At 36.7% G+C, this 18,099-nt stretch overlaps 1 protein-coding gene and 6 long non-coding RNA genes across 9 annotated transcripts in view; 5 read left to right on the forward strand and 2 right to left on the reverse strand.

The window, feature by feature from the left end:
* The window catches only part of LOC135939548 (suppressor of lurcher protein 1-like), a 213,717-nt gene that overhangs the window by 97,684 nt on the left and 97,934 nt on the right, over positions 1 to 18,099 (forward strand). The window lies entirely within an intron of this gene.
* Positions 3,060 to 3,723, reverse strand: LOC135939553 (uncharacterized). Its single transcript, XR_010574752.1, has 3 exons — positions 3,583 to 3,723; positions 3,343 to 3,406; positions 3,060 to 3,279 (listed from the first exon to the last, which is right to left on the reverse strand). It is a non-coding gene; the product is annotated as an uncharacterized LOC135939553 (long non-coding RNA).
* LOC135939551 (uncharacterized) lies at positions 5,621 to 6,662 on the forward strand. The gene is made up of 3 exons (XR_010574750.1): positions 5,621 to 5,723; positions 6,241 to 6,283; positions 6,338 to 6,662. It is a non-coding gene; the product is annotated as an uncharacterized LOC135939551 (long non-coding RNA).
* On the forward strand, positions 7,254 to 8,304 carry LOC135939555 (uncharacterized). Its single transcript, XR_010574754.1, has 3 exons — positions 7,254 to 7,356; positions 7,738 to 7,780; positions 7,832 to 8,304. It is a non-coding gene; the product is annotated as an uncharacterized LOC135939555 (long non-coding RNA).
* On the forward strand, positions 9,022 to 9,574 carry LOC135939557 (uncharacterized). The gene is made up of 3 exons (XR_010574756.1): positions 9,022 to 9,144; positions 9,253 to 9,301; positions 9,365 to 9,574. It is a non-coding gene; the product is annotated as an uncharacterized LOC135939557 (long non-coding RNA).
* On the forward strand, positions 10,882 to 11,559 carry LOC135939559 (uncharacterized). The gene is made up of 3 exons (XR_010574758.1): positions 10,882 to 10,946; positions 11,073 to 11,115; positions 11,166 to 11,559. It is a non-coding gene; the product is annotated as an uncharacterized LOC135939559 (long non-coding RNA).
* LOC135939554 (uncharacterized) lies at positions 11,903 to 12,471 on the reverse strand. The gene is made up of 3 exons (XR_010574753.1): positions 12,384 to 12,471; positions 12,178 to 12,244; positions 11,903 to 12,115 (listed from the first exon to the last, which is right to left on the reverse strand). It is a non-coding gene; the product is annotated as an uncharacterized LOC135939554 (long non-coding RNA).

Genomic DNA, 18,099 nt, shown 5'->3' on the forward strand with positions numbered 1-18,099 from the left:
ATATTACTATATTATACTTCAAAAAACATTTAATTTAGTTCATATAGAGCAAAAATACTTTAATGTAAAACTAGCAAAAAACATGATGCATGCGGTGAACTCTCAGTTGTAAAGAAGATTGATTTAAAATGCAAATCCAAAAGTATTTTTCTTTATGACATATCCTTAAATGCCCACATATGTATACTGCCAGAAACTCTGTTCTGCACTACTCACAGGGAATCTTGTCTAAAATAAGGCTACGATATTTTAATCAGCCGTAACTTAATTCGTTAATATATTTTTCTTAACAATTTTGGACCAGCTTTTCAACTTTTAACTAGATAACTTGATTTATTACACAAGTTGAAAGGGTGTGTTAAGTACACTAAACAAGTTCTGTCTGATGCAAATAAGTAGTTTAAATTTTGAATTTTGCGCTTGCTTTGCCTTGGCGTGGAACAACGAGCAAACTTTTATCCGTCGAGGCCCGTTTCGGAGGCGCTGCCGTGTTTATGAATATGTGAAGGCGGCGTTCGCAGCTAACAAAGGCGTCCGCTCATCACGGCCTTTGTTTGTTCGCGCGCCAGATGCCGGCACAGCGAGCGAGAGAGCGAGCGAAGAAATGCAAATTGAAAACGTGCGGAGAGCAAGAAAAGAGGCGAACGACGCGCGCGAAAGGCATTGATTTTAGCTTAGCCTGCACTTTATTGCTGCCTCGGCCGCACTCTCTAATGCGCCTCTCTGCCAAATTGTTATTCTGGCTCGGCGTCAACGCTAATATTCGGTGTAAACAAAGCGACAAGTCACTCGCACGCACGCACGCCGAAAAGTCCGATTCTTCTGCCTCTTTTCACCCTGCAGTAGTTGGGCAAACAAAAACAGAAAAGACAGTTCGCCTCTTGTTTATCAGTTCTGCTCTCACAAAGCCTCAAGCCGGAATCCCGAATGCGTGATTATTTGTGCAAATAGCTGATGTTGTTGTTCCATAATAATTTTCATGAAAAGGAGTTGCGCACAAAAAATTATTTTAGAACTTTTCATTGCCATGTACGGCGAATGGCTGAACTGATTTACGTTTTCAGCACGTCAAAAGAAATCCTAATAATTGAGGAATGCGCAGTGACAGGATTGAGACTGAAATCGCAGCAGACGTGCCTTAAAATTAAATTTATTACGAAAATATACGGTGGCGCCATCTGTTGGAAGCTTCAAACACTTAGGGCTTATACAACTGGTGTATCGAGCTATAAAATCTTCGAAAAATAATTTTTGTCTGAATCAAACAATATTTTAAGCTAAATTTCTCCAGTAATTCGATCTCGGCCACTATTAAATTCGTTAAAGGTTTGGAAATACCGTTTTGAATCTTTGTAAAATCAGAATTTGATGAAACATTTTAGACATATTAAAAGGTTTAAATATTAATAAAGCTTTTAAACATTCTCATCATAGGTTTTTAATAGAGAAACGGTGTTCACAATACCATTTGACTGATCTAAAAAATCTATCAAACAGTTCTTTTTTATTACATCACTCGAATAATTTAAAACTATATTTGAGTTGAGTAAAGCAAGATTTATGACTAAAAAGTTGACGAATATAATTTTCCACCTTGATTTTTCGCATTGACATTTGCCTGCCGTCTGGAGGACAATTATTCAGCTCGTCACTCGAGTGAAAAACTAAGCCGCCTGGAACAAGAAAACGTGGCGCAGAGTGGATTTCGGTCCTGTTGCGTGGGAGGCTGGGCGAGCGAGCTCTGGGCTTGGAGTTTGGGCGTGGGCACACATTCTCTCCGCTGTATTATTGTTTCTAGTCGATACCACAGTCTCGGATACTGGCTGCCTGCCTCTGCTATTGCTGGCTCTGAATGCGACGGTAAACAAACTGAATCCGCAGGTGAATCGAATGTTCGCGATTTGCATGAAGCTCGCTCCGCGCACTCACCTCTATTTGCTCCCAGAATCAAGATTGTGGTTGTTGTGCAATTTATGCGTTCAATCGCTTATTCATTCCTCCTCTCCGCTCGCGCCTTGTTTATTTTTCATTTTGCCTCTGCTCTCTCGTACGACCAGAAATAATGCTCGCGTTTTGTTTAGTTTTCATTTCTCTGTTGTACACAACGAAAAATGTGTTGTTCGTGTTTTTTGCGCCTTTCATCCTCGGGGGTTTTTATTTGAGATGAATTGTTTTGCCGATCGTCTACACCCCAACTAAACGCTTCAAACGCAAAATTTAAAAGATTTTTTAATAAAAAAAAAAACTATCATACAAAGGTTCAGAGGGTCACATACAGGGTTTTAACGAGTAAACCTTTATAAGAAATAAGGTATATATTTATTATTTTCAAACAAGAACTGTTTATAATCCATTTTTAATAAATTATAACGTTGGCATGATATAAACTCTTTGGACCAACTCTTGGCGCGGGTCTTCAGATTTCGATGAAATTTTGTGAGGTCTCTATAGTGCTCTATAGTGGTAAGACCAATAAAAAACTAACAAATTTCGAGTAAATATTCCTCTTCCGATGCTGTGGCAGTGACTTAAAAAGGAAATTAACAAAGAAGAAGAAAAAGCAAATAATTTAAATACATGGAAAAAATCAGGAGAACCAGAAGACATTTTAAAACTCTAAGAATTGATCACCTCCTTAGAGGAAAAAATACGGAAAATCCGTTTTTACTCGCAAAAAGTGCATTTCATTCCTTTTCCCCTAAATGATTATGAATAGTTTTATTTATTCTTTTTAATTAATGACAAATACACATTACGCCAGTATACAACCCGCGCTGAATGACTGCTATACGGCACAGTATCCTTGCCTCTGCAAGGCGTTTGTGACGGGCTACCTGGTAATTACTTCAAAGCAAGGCTTATTCATTTTTAAAAATCTATCAAGCTTGAATTAATGGAACTAACTGCGATGTCAGCTGATCCATAGGCGTGTCTCAAGTAAGTGGCTGAATTAAAAAAAGTTACGCCGGAAGTAGGGATCAGTCAAAGTGACCAGCGGCGTTTAGAAACATAAAAGACTTTTTCTTTTGCCATCTGATAAAGGAAATAAAAATCAGCTCTCATAATTGCTCCAATTATTTTATTTTATTTTCATGCACACTTAAGGAATTGTGTCTTTGCTCTTGAAACATTTTAATAAATTTATCAATAACTTCTTTTAAAATATGAAATAAACACTGAAGTAAATAAGTAACGTCTTCTGCACCTCATCAGCCTATAAAGAATTTGGCTGTATTCCACACGATGTTCCACCAACGTTTGTCACGGATTTCGTCGTCGCTAGAAGTAAATTAATTCTTCGCCATTAAAGAGATCCATAACTTTTTTGTTTCGATCTATTACCTGTACTGTCGTTCATCAACTTTGGCAGCGTCGGCCCCAGCCGGTGCTGATGCAACGCAGTACGCTGTGATTACGAAATAAAAATATAATTTAAATTAGTGAGACAATAATTTTAAAACTATTTGCTTTACAATGTACTTGAAATCTCCAGCTGAATTGTTAAAAATTTCTTAAAAAATCATAAATAATTTAAGGTACAATAAACTCTACTGTTCCTTACTATTAGGAATGAATACTGACCTGAGAGTACGAAGACAATTGCAAGCATCGCAAAGAAAGTGCGGAGTTGGTAGAGTGGAGCCATCATGTTTATCAGCGAATGGCTTTTCCACATTTGAACAAGCGGAGTCCGCAGATATCTTGAATGTGAACACTTTTTACTACGAATCGCGTACACGATAGTCTCATTTCCGGCGTGTACAGATTATGTCACGTGCGATTAGATCAAGCTAGAAATTTAACCAACTCTTTGCACGGTATTCAGATTTTAATGAAATTTTGTGAGGTCGTTGTTCTAGTGTTAAAACCAATAAAAAAATCATTTTTTAAACTTCCGTCCTAAATTGCAAACCTAGTAAAGTAAAATATCCGTGCCCATTGTAAATTTCGAGTTAATGTTCCTCTTCCGATGCTGGGACAGTGACTTAGAGGAAATTAATAAAGAAGAAGAGAAAGCAAATAATTTAAATGCATGTAAAAACTGATGAATCCTGTACCCCAAACAATTTTTGGTTTAAAAACATATCTTCCGTCTACAAGAGGCCTTTTGTTTCGCAACTCCCGTTGCATTATGGGGGATGAGTGAGATTTTCACAGAAAAAAATACATTTCCAGGATGTTACTGTTGTAAAACTCGCAATCACGTTGAAGTGCACATTGCTCCTTTCACAGTGCGTGCTGTATTTTTTACTCGCACGCATATCGGAAAAGGGCTGCTGAGAAATTGTTCGTCGGCGAGCACTCATTCCTTGATCAAACACGAGCGCCTTTGAAGTCATTCTCAAATATAGGTACTGCTGCGCGAATTGAATTTCTCTCTCGTGTGCTGTGTGAGAGAGCGGGTACGGAGTGAGAGAGAGAAGCATGTGCCTTCGTGTATGTATTATGCGGATTGAAAAGAGCAGAAAGGAAAGCGGCGGCAGAGTGAGAGAGGCTGTGCGCGAGGCTTATCAAATTTTCAGCGCGCCACACACACACACATACGCTCTCGTCGGCTCGCATAGTTGTGTTCGTATCGCGCGGCAGTGATTCAACAAGATTTTTCGAATACGAGAGAGCGTTTGCGAGCAGGCTAGAAATTTTTAAAGCCAAAATGTAGGAACTTCTGAGAACTCGTGGCCAGGTTGTCAGACGCATGTTCCTCCAATTTCTCGCATTTGAAAACTCGAGCTTGACAAGTCTTATACAGTTTCAAGGTCTTTTCTTTTATGATGCGGAAGCTTTGAAGAGAAAACCCAAAAAATCCTAACTTCCCTCCACAAACTTAATATGTTATAAGGATTGAGTTAAAATACGCAAGTGATTGAATTGCAAACAGCATCTGAAATAAATATTTTTAGTCATCCAGCTCGCTATAATTTCAAATAGAAACATTCTTTCCCTTCTGTGCCAATTTAAATTTTTCTTCTTACATTCTTCGTTTTGTAAAGCTTGATTTACATAAAAATTGACGTTATTCATCTCTTTTTAATCAGGATTTCCTAGATTTTGCAGTGGGAGGAGTATTATACTGTATTTGAAATTAAGTCGCTGGAAATGAGAACTTCTGGGTATTTATTTACGAGGAGCGGAAAAATAAGAGAGCCCGTATCCAGCTGCTGGCCTTGTTTGCTTTCTAGCTGCGCACACCGACTGCAAGGCTGCACACAATTGTTGATTTCCCATCCAGACAGCCAATCGTCAGCTGGCTGCTGCTCGGATATATTAGAAAAGGAAAAATCTGCTGCTTTTTTGCACTCGCGTGGAATTGAAATTCCAAGCACTCCCTCTTGATTAATTCCAGATGCATCTGTCTCACAAAGACTAAGTGAAATTTTTGTAGTGCCTTACAAATAAAATCCGATTTTTCATCAAGCCCTTTTAAATTTTCACCAGCGGCTGGTTAAGATCTCAATGCGCTTTCTCTCCCACTTTGTTTTGTTGCTGATTGTGAGTAATCTACATTCGAGTTTGATTTGATATGATAAACTTTGAGTTATCAGAGATAATGGTCTATATTTGACGGATACAGATTATCAAGCACGAGATTGTGTTCTGAATTTCTCTGCTTTCTTTTCCTTGATTATTCACATACAAGATCGCTGCTGGAAAGAACATGGATTTCAGTTGCAAATACCTCCGCATTTTCCTTACGCTTCTTATCATGGCTGCCATGTTGTCAGGTATGATAAGTGATCCAAAAGATATTTTGTTTTATATCGGCTGTAAGTCAGAGGAAATGTATTTTGGGTTAGGAATTTAAAAGGGCCCCAAATTACTAGCTTTGTTCATCAATTTGAAATTATAACATTTTTGCGATCGATTGTTGATAAAAGCTCTTTGTTGGAATAATTTTTCGAGTTTACTGTCAATTGAGTGCCAACAAGAGACAAAAATCATCATTAGGGAGCCTTTAAGATGCTTCCCAACTGTCTGATATTTTCCTTAAGACAACAATTGAGCTAAAAATTTTAAGTCTTTCAAAGCCAAATGAGCTTAATTTTCACAAACAAAATTTGTAAGTGTGACCATATTTTATTTAATTTCAAAAGCTATTTAAAAAGAAAATAATATTGCTGAAATTTGATATTATTTGGAAACAAACGGAAAAAATCAGCACTTTCCAACCCTATTCAAATCAAAAATGTTAAGCTAATCCACGTTGAAGTGAACAAAATAATTAATTTATCCCCAATATAGCCGCCTACGTTGAATCGGCAACACTTGGTGGCGTTGATATCGGGTACCAAATACTTTTAGAGTCAATAATATGCGTTATAATGAATTTTTAAATTAGCATGCATCGGGACCAAAGGGGTTGGTGGGGCAACTTATGGAGCGGAGTGAAAAAAGCTGCACAATTCGTTGTCAATGGAGCTGACTCTGGACAAGAAGAAGAAAAAGAAGAACGGCAAGAATAAGAGCAAACGTTTGGAGTCCAAACAACCACATCTCTGGATGTTAAATTATCGCAACCAATATTAATATCCTCCAATTTAATGCTTATTGGTTTTCAGAGCTTATCTATTTGCTTTTCTAACTGCCTGCTGACAAATCACTCTGGTCGACAGAGTGAATATCTTAAAATTAATATGGAAAACTAATAAATTTTTTAAAACCAATTCTGTCGCATTTTTTCTATGAAGGAAATTTCCGTCAAACACTCCAATTTAAATTAAAATTATAAAAGGATAGCATTTAATTGGAAAACCATTCTAGGTACAGACCGATGCTAGTGAGTTGCTGATTGTCAGTCTCACTCATTGTCAGCAGCAGAGTTAGCTGCGCCAGAATTAAAGAAGGGCCTAAGTTATATATATTGCAATTTCAATCAGGATATTATTTTCAACGAAAGACTGATTGTGAGTAAAATTTTATATATTTTAATTAGAGCAAGCTTTTTATCGTTATGTTAATTTTAAATACTTGTTTTAATCAAGCAGATAATATAATAATTTTCTAAAATTTCAAACTGGTTTTTCTCCAAAAATCTAGGAGGCAACAGAAAAATATTTTAATTTTTGATTAAACCACAACAAATTACATATCTCTCAATTAATAGGTTTCTCTTTAAATGTTGAATTATTTTAATTATATTAGTGGGGAGATTTCTTTTTAACATTTACTGTATCCCTAGATTAGAGATACAATACGAGTCTTATCAAAATGCGCGTATCGGTGTGCGGCGAGTGCGCATTCGTTGTTTTCCACTACGCTATTCAGTCCAAGAACGTCCGTTACTGAGGATCATCATGATTTCGCGAGGCAAACTTAGGGTTTTCTACGCGCTTTTTATCATTACTGCCTTAATCTCAGGTAGGATTTCCATTTTTTCCGTTTAAGTTTGAAATAGCTTCAAGGCAAATATTTAACACTCAGCAGTGTTTCTGGTAGGGCTCTATGAAGTCAGCTGCTCACTTATATACGGCAAATGCTTTGGGTGAAGAAAAAAATTCCCAGTTGGGCTTAATTTTTAATTATAAACATTTTTGAAATGTATAAGTGTGACCAGATGAATTTCATCTCAAAAGCCATAACAGAACATATTGCTGAAATTTATTTAATAAATAATAAATTGGAATCAATCGGAAAAATCATTATCAATTTCCAACCCAATTCAAGTAAAAAATGTAAAGCTATTTCACGTTGAATTGGTTGTTTTTATTGTATATTAATTAGTTATTTTATCCCATATAGCTGCCTGCGTTGAATCTGCAAGTGTTGGCGACGTTGAGACGGGGTACCAAATATTTATATAGTCAATTATGTTGCATTATAAATTTTAAATTAGCATGGATCGGTACCAAAGGGGTTGGTGGAGCAAAATGTGGAGCGGAGCGAAAAAAGCTGCAAGAGTCGTTGTTCGTGTTGCTGACGCTGACGCTGACGCTGGACAAGAAGAGGAAGAAGGAGAAGAAAAGCAAGAATAAGAGCAAACATTTTGGGTCCTAGCAACCACATCTTTGGAAGTTAAATAATCGCAACAAGTCGTTTCATTTTGGATTATTTGAATTAATAACAATAATAAACGCAATTGTGCGTGCAAAACTATTACTACTATCGTCCATACCAATTCTTATAACTCTTTCCTGTTTCTCTTGAACAAATTATATTCGTTGAACTTATTAAAATATGATACTTTTCACGCCGTTCTGCTCAAAATGTACATTTACAAATATCTTGGGTTGTATATCATATAATTTAATGTTTTTATACGAATGTATAATTTCAATGTGAAATAATAATAAATTTTATCGAACAAATTCTGTCGCATTTTTTCTGTGAAGGCATTTTCCCTCAAAAACTCCAATTAAAATTAATATGATTAATGTTAAAAGGGATATAACTTTGCATGTAATCGGAATTTCCAATTCGTCGTGGTGTAGAGGCGAAATTGCGCATAGCTCAAGAGACACACAAGTTTTAATTGTTGAATAGATTGATGCTCTTTTCTTGCAAGAAGGAAATTTACATTATTTGGTTGTTGAGCTATGCGCATTTTCCCGCTACCACGTCAAGTTCTAGTAGCCTATTCCTAGTGTTGTTACATAGGCTAGTGACGAGTCAGTCTCACTCAGCAGCAGAAGTAACTAAAGAAGTTATTAGTTCAGGAAATTACTTTCAACAAAACACCGATTTAAAGTTTATTTTTATATTTTAAATCCTTTTTTCGTTATGTTAGTTTTAAATCATTGGAATATTTGTTTGAAACAACATATAATTTTTAAAATTTCAAACAGATTTAATCGAGAAAGCTAGTAATTGACAGAAAAATACTTTAAATTTTTGATGAAACAACAACAGTTTTTTCTCCTTATAAGAAGTTGAATAAGTAGTATTTTATTTTAGGAGTGGGGAGACTTCTTTATTTTTTACCAAGTGCTAGATTATTAATCTAGTGCTAGATAAGAGATACTAGTCGGAGTCTTATCGGATGCAGACATTTTGTTACGGTGTGGCGAGTGCGCATTCGTAGTATTCCTCTTGTTTGGCACAACCGGTGCTATTCAGTCCAAGAACGTCACTAACGGAGAAACATCATGGTTTCACGAGGCAAACTTGGTGTTTTCTACGCGCTTCTTATCATCACTGCATTAATCTCAGGTATAGAATATTCATTTGAGTTTCTCCCTTAAAGTTCGAGGAAAACTTTCTGATAATTTTTTTTTTAAATTTAATAAACACGTAATAACATTTACTGTGGACAAACAGCTTCCTGCGTTGAATCGGCACCGAGCGGGAAACTGGACAATGAGATAGGGTAACGGACTTTCTCTTAACAAATCAAATAATCTGTCTAATGTTGTGCTGTTCTTTTAAATAGCGATGACCGTGAAAAACGGTTTTGGTGGGGTCTCCTGTTTAAAGGGGTCTCAGCCCTCGTTGGTGTATTTACGAAGAAGAAAGATAATAATCAGAGTGGGTAATGTTTCGAAAGAGATGGGACACGGCAACACTTACGGACCTTTCTGATGGGCTCATTGTATGATATAACAACACCTACAAAAATAAAGTGAATCATTATGAAGCTCAATCTGTAGTTTTAATCCACGATTTTAGCCTCAAGAGAATGATACGTAATATTGTTGATTTTTTCCGGTTGAAATTTCTTGGAGAATCAAATAAAACTATGTTTCAAAACTATTTTAACTTCTATGTCTCGAATACTAAAATTAAAAAATCCAACCAAAAATATTTGACGTGCACTCACGGCAATTTTTAAGAAAGTGAGGATTGAATCGGAAGCGGAGCCGAGCTCCTATTTCTTTTTCATACTTTACGCCGTTAGTTGGAAAATTGTTGTGCAACAGAGAGAAATTTTAATTTCAAAGTAGGTCTCGCTGGACTTTTAACTAACCTAGTCACAGTTCTTTAGTTACGAGCATTGAAACGAAAAGGAAACGGATCTAGTGGGTAAATTATTGCTCGTATCTAAATCGTTAATAATTCAATCTAGATGTATTGTCAAATACCATCTGCTATAAATGTTAATCTTCATAGTTCAAATTTAGATTTTTGTTGAGAATATCGTTCTGATTGTGAATTTAATTTTGTTAAAGGTCATTGTGACCTACTGGAATATATATGATGTTAAATCAATGACACGAGTTAAATTTTATCCTTCTTCCCATCATTGTATTTTTAAGTAGTATGAGAGTAATTATTAAAACATTAAGCCATCCACGCTGAATAACTGCTTTACGGCACAGTATCCTTCCCTCTGCAAGGCGTTTGTGACATTTTATATCTTCTCATCTCATGATTCTTTGTGATGTCTAATACAAGTTCTGCTAGTCTGCGTTCGCTTCAGCTTTGTGATCTTGGATATAGCAAATTAATTAGTCTTGATTCTCAGAATTTAACTACATTATTTCACGGTTAATGTCGTCAAGATGTGATCAGAGTCAGCTGTTTTTCTCACTTATGTTTGTTAGAGTGGAAGACAGATTCCTTAAGTCCCATGCCCGTGAGCTATATGCTTTCAGAATTTTTAGGACGCACTAAATTATTCCATTTTCGACCTACTTGATGCGAGAAGTAAGATTTTTTTTGTGGGGATTTAAGAAGACGTAAAATCTTTCAAACATTCGAATTTTGTATCAAAAATGTTTAACGCTGTTTCTTGCGAACATTTTTGAAGCACAGGCGAGTTGGAGGAAATATTATCTTGTTTTCTCCCAAACTTTTGATTAGATAAAGATATCGGATCTTAGTATTATCTCATAATTATCAAGTTGGTTTTACGGACACAGCAGGTATCATGATAAGAGATTGTATTTATTTTCATGCATATTTTCCGGTAGTAATAGTCGAGTAGGAATGAGTTGCTGAAGAACACACCATGGTTTCGCGGGACAAACTTCGCGTTTTTCTTGTGCTTCTTACAATAGCTGCCATCATCTCAGGTTCGACAAACTTTCCAAATGAATATCGCTTTTTTGAAAGAGTATAGCTATAAAAAATAAGTCAAACGCAAACTCTATAACAGCTAGCACAGCTTATAATATATAAAAATACTTATTTCAAAACAGATGTCTGCGCTGAACCTTCAACAGCTGGCGAGATTGTGACAAGGTAACAGGCCTAAAGTTAAATGAGTAGTTTTTATTAATACTCCCTTACAGCGGAGACCGCGAATTGCGTTTTTGGAAGAATCTCCTGCGGCGTGGTGTAAAAAGCATCGGAGGGTTTTTAAAAAAGAAAGTAATCGATAGGGTCCGAAACGTGCAAAGTTACACGCAGAAACAGCGTGTGCAGCAGCCACAATATGTTAATCGGCCGCCCATTGCGCAGTCACAACCCATACAGCGGACGCAATATTATGCTCAACAGCAGCAGCAGCAGCAGCCACAGCAGCAGCCACAGCAGTACGGCCAACCAAGGTGCGTGCTGCAGTATCGCTGATGATGAAAACATCTTTGTTTCATTTTCTGATGAAAAAAATTGTTTGAAAAGTGAATGCGATGTTCCATTTTTGTGTTTTCTGTGCAAGCAAAAATTAAAATGAATAAACATTTAGGCTGGCTTGAATGAAACGCTATTTTTTTTTTAAATTACACCTTTCCAGTATCAAAACACTACTTTAATTTCTAAATTTTTGAAATTTATTAAAAATTGAATGTTAGTTGGGCTTTAAAAGCGATTGGTAACGAAACCATATATAAAGTTTACATCGCTATACGGAAGCTGAAAGAGAGATAAATTTTTCTCGTCATAAATCACGGGCTGCCTCTTGTTTACTTACTTATCCTTTTTTTAAACACAGTTTGAATTATATTGCAATACTTAAAACTTCTTTAGAAACAGAACAAGACTGTTTTCATTTGGAATCTAATAAAAGAAGTAAAAATCAAGTCTCATGATGGTTCGAATCATTTTTATTTTATTTTCATGCACACTTTAACAATTGAATCCATGCTTTTAAAACATTTTTTTGAAATTTATCAAAACATATTCTTTTAAAATAAAACACACTGAAGCAAAATTAACGTCTTCTGCACCTCATCAACCGAAAATGCCTTTAACTGTGTTCCACAGCCAGCCAAATATACGTTTGTCACGGATTTCGTCCTCGCTGGAAGTAAAAGAATTCTTCGTCATTAAAGGATCCATAACTTTTGAGTTTTAATTTAATACCCGAACTGTCGTACATCAACTTTTTTGGCAGCGACGGTCTCAGCCGGTGCTGATGCAACGCAGTGCGCTGTAATTACAAAAGAAAACAAATCTTGTAAAACGTGTGACATAAAATTGTAAAAAATTCTTCACTAAATAATTGATTTGAGGTACAACAAACTCTATATTTATGTACTGTAACATATAATTAGGAATGTATAACTGACCTGAGAGTACGAAGGCAATGGCAAGCAGCGCAAAGAAAGTGCGGAGTTGGTGAAGTGGAGCCATGATGTTTATAAGCGACCGGCTTTTCTGCATCTGCACAAGCGAAGCCCGCGGAAATCTCGAATACACCTTGCTATACGTATCACGTACGTTGATAGTCTCATTTCCGGCGTAAACAAATTATCTCAAATGAGATTAGATATATATCCAGCTCAAGAATTTTTATCAAAAACAACGATAGCTCCTGTGATATTCAGTCAGCACTTGAGGTGGAAAATAAAATTACGGACAGTTAAATGTCTATTAAAAAACATATTAAATCAAAGTCATTCAGCAATCCCTCGTTCACTTTTAGAATTAAATCCATTGAATGTTGCAGTCGTATATAATAACTTGAAATGCCCCGGTGTCATTATTTCGGTGAACAAGCCAACTTTGCCGTCTGTCTGATGAGTTCGCCGTGATGGTGGCCAATTTGAGCAGCTAAATCTGGGACGAGACGTGAGGAGTAGGACGCGTCCTTTGTGTCATAAAGATCAAATATGCATAAATTATTTAGTTGTGCGCGCGCGGCTCATGAATTATTTGAATTCAGAGCCAGAGGGAAGGATAACAATTTGTCTGTTGGCGCAAACTATTCAGTGAAGTTTGCCAGATTGACGTCAAGTGTGCGCAAGGGATCTGCCACCACCGGGGCAATGCATGATGCTTGCTTGTCTCCAAGACAATACGCTGCTCAAAAGTGACACAAAAGCGCCCACTTCCATTAATTTAGTTATGTATACCTTGATTGTTTAAAGCAAAATTCGTGTATAAATACAGCTATCGACTTCTCGATCTTATTATATTATAACAACACCAAGAGACTCTGTGCTTAAATAGCATGAAAATAATTATTTACTGTTAGAGCACTGGCATTGCTACTCTATTTCCTTTTGGGGAACGAAAGGGTGGAAGTCTCAACACCATGAACGATTAGTCGTTTCAGTTTTTTTATATCTAACGGCCACCAGGAACGCTTTCTGCATGAATCCAGTAGAGGTTCGTCTTGTTAAAAATGTAGTTTTCTGGTTAAAAAGTTTAGTTTCTAGTTATTTTAAGAATAAACTAAAATTAGGCTCTTGAATTTATTTTTGAACAATATAACTTAAAAATATATAATACAAAATATTGCATTCAAGAGAGGGTATTCTAATTTTAAGCAGCATAACCGTTTTCAATTGATAACTATTGATTTTTACGTTCAGGAATGGTCCACGGAAAAATTTTCCACGATGAGAATTTTCAAAAATTGGAAATTTTTTAATAAACCAGTTTAGGAGGCGTGCATATTTCATTTATTGATAATTTCTTCTCCAAAGATATTGAAAAACGCAATTTTAAAAAATTGGGGATCATCCACGTAAATTCCACGGACGTTAATTTTGCCCTAGACACAAAAAAAAACTACTGGATATGCTCAAAAACGGTCAAAAATTAAAATGGAGCGTATTTCCTGTTGAGTGTACCTGAAAAATTCCAAATTTTTGGTTGGTGGAACTCATCCACGGACGATTTTTCGTGGACACAACGTTGTTGGCCACTGGGGAACAAAACCCAAAATATTATTTTTTTTTCTTGGTTATTCCATTTTCTGCAAAATCTTGAAAAATGCCTCTTTTTAAATTTAAGTATTTAATTTTTATATTTCTTAAAATACTTTTAAAACGTGGTCAAGAAGGGATTTCAATTTTAGATGTAATCTGGATTTTCAGTCTTTCAGAAAGAGTTTTTCACTTCCCTGGGCGTCAAACATGAGTAGTCACAGGCTGGGGGATCGTAATATATATATAGCAGAGCTGCAGAGACGCTACTACAGGAGCAAGTTGTTGGTCTTACTTAGCTTGAATGAGGGGAATCGAGTAATTAGTTGTGTTCGCGTTCGAGAAAGTTGGTTGCTGCAGCTGCCGGGGCTGGATTCCAGACCAACCCAACCAGCAGGAATGCACCTTCTGTCTAATTGAAGCAGTTTTTTTCTCCTCGCGTCGCCAGCAAAACAAAAATCGTTGTGCTGGCGAAAAAAGTGGCCGCTCGCAACTGGAGAGGAGCGGAAAATACGGAAAATACATGGCGGAGGGAGAAGAGAGAGAGAGCGTCGGCTAGAAAAGACGCTCGACTGCTTTATCAGTTATTTCATTACGACGCTGCTGCCGGGCCAGAATTCTTCTTTAGCGCTGAAATGATATTTTGCAAGAGGCAAAACCTCTTTGATCAGCGCTGGAAAATATATTTCCAAGGCCCGAAAAAGGCACGGAGGCGAGTCGGTCGAGCGCGAAACGCAGCTGCTTCCTCCAGAATTTAGGCGGGAATGCAATCGGAAAAATCGGGGTTTCTGCTCAAACACAATTCCCTTTCTGCTTCGCGCAACATTCAAAGGACACTAAACGTGCAAAAAATTGCTGATTTGGAGAATTCGCTTTGATAGGATTCAAAAAACAAAAGCACAGAGATAAATCGGGATTTTTTAAGAATTCCATAAAATCCTTACAAAGTTAAACCATAAACACAAATTTCCTTGTTGCAACCTCGAAATGGAAGAATACCTAGTTCTTTTTTTTAAATTTCCCATTTATTTAATGAAATACTAGAGGTAAAATCTTACTGAGTAGTCCACGATACCCGTGAATGCTTTTACTTTTTTAGGAGCAATCAAGGTTTTCATTTCCAGACTTCTGTGGGGGAGATTAGTTCCTCTTGCGGATTTCGTTTCGGAATTAACAGTAGCGATTTCACTTTTCCGAGCGATAAACCAGCAGTGCAGATAAATTATTCAACCTTTGCATGCGCTCTCTTTTCCTCCGCAACGAAATAAATTCAGGCGAGATTTGCCTTTACTGACGCTTGCCGAGCACACTCCATCTCTCTTTCTATTCTCTGTTTTGCCTCTCCAGGATAATTAAACGTCAAGCATTTCCATCCACACGTATAGCGAATGAAAATGGAGATGTTTTGAAAGGTGTGTGCGTGACCGCTACAAACGTGTTGCAGGTGAAGCGTTGTACAAAATCGTTCAATTCTATGATTGGAATCAGTGCTTTGTAAATTTTGTAAATGAAAATCATAAGTCAACGCAAGTAAAAGAGTATTAAATCTCCTTGTTTCATTTGTAACACGGCCATTCTGAAGACTCAGATTTATTTTAAAAGAAGAAAGTGATTTTGTAGATTCTCAAAAAGACACTTGAATTATATTAAGCGATTTATATGCTGTGATTAAGTTAAAAATTCCAGTTTTGTAGTTTAATGACTTTTAAAACACTTAAATATAATTAATTACAAAATGACAAATACCATTTAAGTCCTTGTAAAGCCAGGTAAGATTTAAAAAATGCGCTCAAAATAAATTTGCATAAGTTTTATGCATTTTACGTTCATCACAAAGGTTTTTTAAATCACTAAATTTACATTTTAAAACTTATTTGGCTCTCTCAATCTTAAATATATTAATTTTTGGTCAATTTTATAAAAATCATGAACAAACCATTTATCTAAAATAAATTTATGAAAATAGTTAATTTATTGCTGTCGTTTAAATTTGTATTTCATAATTTGCTGTTTTGTTGATGTTGACCAAAAAACAATATTTTGAAGCGCTCTACTACCGTAGAAAAAATTCTCCAAAATTCTCAACCCTGTAGTTATCAAGAGTGTATTGCATGGAAAACTATCCCTTCCGCTTATTGATTTCAAGTGTAACTAATGCGCCTATTGTAGCAGAAGCAATGGAGTCAGAGACTTGGTCTACACGCGCAGTTGATTTAGACAGACAGGCGATAACGCGCTTTTCGGCTCAGCGAACTCTGTACACAAGTGTTTGGCTTATTCTGCGCAGCGCGCGGGCGGAAATTCGATATGATCGCTCGCGAGAGTGAGTGAGTCTTTGACGCGACAAACATGTTGTGCTGCGCCCTCTGATCCATTTCGCGTCTCATTGGGCAGATAAATTAGCCAGCGTCGTGTCGTCGTCGCTCTCTAATCACCGCCGGCGCAAAAATGGTGATGGAAAGTGCGGCTCGCGTGCGCGGTGAACCCTGAAATTTGCCATTTGCCACCAAGACAGCCCCTACAGGTTGGCCCAAAGTGAATGCATCTCTTCTATCATCTCATCTTTTTTACTTCCTTATAAATAATTATTATACTGAATGTTTTTTAAAAGTAAAAAAAATTAATGGAGAGTCTGAACCCTTTTCCCTACTAAGGGCGCAAAAGCTTCAATTCTGGTAATTTATGGAAATTTATCGCATTTTTCCTTTTTTTACATTTTTTCCTTAACTCGTACTCTCGACGTATATTTCAAGGAGGAATTTAAACATAAATTAAGAGCAAGGAAGTGTATTCTACCATCAAAACAATAGAAAAACTTGTGTTCAGTTTAAATTAAATTAAGCACTCTCGGCGTATAGCAGGCATGCTATTTATTCCTTCGTATTGCTACAGAAATTTCCTGCTCAAATAATTTCGGACATTGGTTAAAACCCTAATTCATTAATTGTTAATACATTGCCATACAATATGTTTACGTAAACATATTCCAAACAAACATTGCATAATTTAACACAGTTTTAGTTAAATTAATGATAAATATTTATACATTTTGAATTAGGAAGATAAATTTATCGGATTTTTGCTTAATTAATTTCCTGTCCCATATAATGGAATTGATTAGCACCTACAAAAACAAAAATTTGTGGCATAAAGCATTAGTATCTTGCTTGAAAAGATGAGCCAAAATTAGCTTTCCCGTGGGAAAAGTATAAAAATAATATAAAAACAGGGGGAATCCGGGTAGCTGTCGAAAAGATAATCTCAGGACCCCACATAATTGTATTTAAACAGGATAAGTGATTGATTTTTTGCATGTGAAGGGAAGAAAGTAAAAGTTTGAGCAATAAGTGGAATAAATTTTATTTGGAAATGAAAAAAAAATGAAATTCATTTCCGACCCTCCTGTACACAGCCGGCAGCAAATTTTTAGTTGGTTCGTAACTCGTTTATTCGGCGGCCAAGATTACATTCTTGCTTCGTGTAGCTCTCTCCGAATCGATAATAGCTCTGCTCTCTCGATTGCGTTCGGTGAATAAGACAAACGCCTCTCGGGTATCGGAAAATCGGAAGCAAGTCCAAAGACAAAACCTCCGGCGCCCGCGACAAATTTTTGTACAGGGTTGTTAGAGGCGATTCGGTGGCAAATATAGCCAAGTGATATTCAGAGTCAATTCTCGTGCGAGTGCGGATGGTGCGGAATGCGCTTGACGGCAGTGCACACGTCAGCAGCAGCAGCGACTCTCTCTCTCTCTCTGCTTAGAACAAACGGAGCGCGTGCCATTTGTTGGTTCTGATAGATGATCCGCCGGCGGACCCAACCCTTTTTGCCTCCCAATTCCGCCCCCAATTCACTCTGCGCCACTTCTCGCTCTGCATTTTCGTTTAGCGTATATATGCTCGATTCAATTTTGAAGAGAGCGCTGGCAATTTCGGTGAAAACCAAATGGAACGAAAATATCTCGAGCACATTTATGAATTCCTCGGAAGGGAGGAGAAAATGTAAGTGTAAAATTAATTTTCTGGAAGTTGTTTGGAGCAACAGCCCAAGGATTCCTTTTTTCAATCAATTTTAAGAAAACAAAATATGGGTACGATTGAGCCCTTCGGTGCCTCTTTCATAAAAAGTTGACAA

This window comes from Cloeon dipterum, chromosome 3 (assembly GCF_949628265.1).
Source record: "Cloeon dipterum chromosome 3, ieCloDipt1.1, whole genome shotgun sequence".
Lineage (NCBI taxonomy): Eukaryota > Metazoa > Arthropoda > Insecta > Ephemeroptera > Baetidae > Cloeon > Cloeon dipterum.